A 2933-nucleotide genomic window follows, 5' to 3' on the forward strand; every position below is an offset into this window, starting at 1 on the left:
GCTGCAAGAAGCACTCATACAACTAGAGGCGAAACAAGAGGCACAGATACGATGCTACGTGATGCACGGAGTTGAAGCTACATGATTGCACGGACGTCTATTCGTGCTATGGTGCTACGTGAGGCACGGGCACGAACAAATAGCCGTGCACTCAACTACATGCGCAAAAAGCCACAGATGTGTTTCTGAGAAGCAGCGGCCTCCATGGTTTTACCGCAAGGTGGGATTCGACATTTATCCAGGGCATTCCGAGTTTTACAAGTGTAGGAAGAATCGTTTTTCACTTATATGTTCTGTGGCAGAGGCACGGCTATTACTTGTGTGACGAAGGAATGTACGTCGAATGTACATAACGCGAGGATTGACAATAGGCGTCCGTTACTGTTTTCCCGGAATGTTTTTGAATTAACTGCGAGAGGCATGAATGTGCCGACGGAATAGGCACGGTCATGTCTGAAATAGTTGCAAGGTCGTCCCTAAGGTGTCCTATATGCTTTATAGTTACAAGCACGGTCGTCGTTCTTGCCGAGGCACGGAGGTGAATGATAGAGCCTATGCCTTTGCGATAGTCACCTCCCATATTAAGAAGGAAGTAAATCTTCATAGACCCGATACGTCGGAAGCTGGCCGTAAGGCACACTCCCGCCTCTGCATTTTCGGTGACGTCATGTTTAGTGCCAGCGGGGTCGACGTAATGCTCGGTTTTCTGATGTTTTTGTTTTCAGCAACTTTCTTAACATGTTACACATGATAGAGGTACGGTTTTACCCGACGAACTGGAGGCACGGACGTGATTCTAAGGGAGGTAGGGACGCGAAGGATCGTGATGGAAGCACGTGAAGGTGTGCCTCTGTTTTCAAGAAGCTTTCATTGACACGTTTTCATTGCGGGGCCATGGCCTATGAGTTTCATGTGTCTTCAAAGGCATTCGGCCTCATTAACGGACGTGAAGTCAATTTATGCACGGTCTCCATAGGAGTGGAGGCACCGAAGTGCCTTCGTGGGTGTTGTAAGTAGCTAGTTGGTGTTATTGACGGACAACCGTGCCTCTGTAGTGTTCTTCTCTGAGGGTCACGGGCGTAAGCAATGTTTTCCAAGGAGAATAAACACCTAACTACCTCTGTATTCAAAATGTTTTTCCAAAGTGTTCCATACGAACGATTTTTAATATTTGTGTGTGCAATGGTTTGTTAGAACATTGTGCACTGCTTTTAGGAGCATTCTGTAATTGTTGTCCCTGCATTTCGACGCTGCATCCACAAAGGTACTAGTGCATTGCATGCTCATCATTTTTGTGGATTGCTATGTGTACCTGCTCTGTGCGTTACGCTAATCGTATAGTATCTGTACTGTGTTTATATTTTTCAATTCACGCCAATATATTATAATAATAGAAAACTGCAACATTGCACTGGAAATAAACTTGTTCAGAAGATATGTAAACTAGAAGCAAACTACAAGGTTATCTGTACTGTGTTTATATTTTTCAGTTCACGCCAATATATTCTAATAATAGAAAACTGCAACATTGCACTGGAAATAAACTTGTTCAGAAGATATGTAAACTGGAAGCAAACTACAAGGTTATCTGTACTGTGTTTATATTTTTCAGTTCACGCCAATATATTCTAATAATAGAAAACTACAACATTGCACTGATAATAAACTTGTTCAGAAGATATGTAAAGTGGAAGCAAACTACAAGGTTAACTGCGACACAAGCAAATCTAAATTTAGAACAAGCAAACGGCAGTCTTGAGAGAAAGCAAATCTAACGGGAAATCTAGAATGGCATGAGCAATCTTCTAGTTACTTTTCTTGGCCGGGACCACCTGCTTCAGTAGTCGTAGTCGCCCCAGGACCTTGCGCGCTTCCTGGTCTGCTCCTTCTTGAGTTTTGCCTGGCGGAGGCCTTCCTGGATGATGGCGAGGCGGCTCCATATCTCGTACGCAGCGTAAGCATCTTTTGCCGCGTACTCGATGTGCCTCATGGACAGGGGCATGCGCGCCCAGCGCTGGAGCTCTGCGTTGGTGAGCTTCTTCTTCATGTTGTTGTAGTAGTCGTGGAAAATGATGCCCGAGACATCCCCAAGGGAGTCCAGAGGCTTGGTAGCTGTAGGCACCCTCCATTCCTTCTGGATGTCGACGAAGTGGGCGATCTCTAGTCCGACGCGCCCGAGCATCTCTATGTCGCCGTCGATGGAGAAGCCAGCAAACGTGTATCTGGGGTCGGCGAGGAAGTTGTCGAACCTGGTGCAGTTCTTGTCGGCGGCGCTCAGTTGGAAGAGAAACACCAGATGATCCTTGCCGACGGAGAGTTGGACAAGGGCTGGTTTCTGATCTTCGCCAACGTCGTTGGTGTACTCCACATCAACTCGACGATCTTGTGGCGCTCGAATTCGAGGTGTCGCTCGTACTGCTCGATGGTGGTCGCCGCCTTGTGCAAGTCGTTGGTGTGGATCACGTGCAACTTGGTGTTGCCGTGGGCCTGCACCTCCATGAAATCCTTAATGAATCCCATGGCCTGGAGCAGTTGGTCCTCCTGCAACCTGGTTTTTCGTGGGGAACAATGAGTGGGAGCGCAATGGCGATTTCTGTTGTTTGTGTGTAAGAAGGCCGCGACGGAAGTCTAAATTTAAGGGCGGGGAAGCGGCAAAGGAGTGCACGATCTCACTGTCGATGCGGTTGTGCACATCGTGGGTTCTGGATCGTGGTTTCATCTCCCTGGTGGTGCGGTTGTGCACATCCTGAGTTTTTGATCGTGGTTTTTCTTCATAAAAAATAAAAATAAAATCATCAGTTATGTTTTTAGCAACCGTCGTATCTCCAGCAAGTCGGGGAGATGTTCGTTGTCTTGCGTAGTTTGCTGTCAAATGTTAACTTTTACAATTTATCTCATGAGGCATGCAGGGGCAGTATGTAGAGGCACAAGTC

At 46.8% G+C, this 2933-nt stretch overlaps 1 pseudogene; it reads right to left on the reverse strand.

Annotated features, from left to right (window-relative positions):
- Positions 1-1837: 1837 nt before the first annotated feature.
- Positions 1838-2520, reverse strand: LOC123166297 (exonuclease mut-7 homolog; annotated as a pseudogene).
- Positions 2521-2933: the final 413 nt, after the last annotated feature.

The sequence above is a fragment of the Triticum aestivum genome, chromosome 1D, assembly GCF_018294505.1.
Source record: "Triticum aestivum cultivar Chinese Spring chromosome 1D, IWGSC CS RefSeq v2.1, whole genome shotgun sequence".
In the NCBI taxonomy this organism is placed as follows: Eukaryota; Viridiplantae; Streptophyta; class Magnoliopsida; order Poales; family Poaceae; genus Triticum; species Triticum aestivum.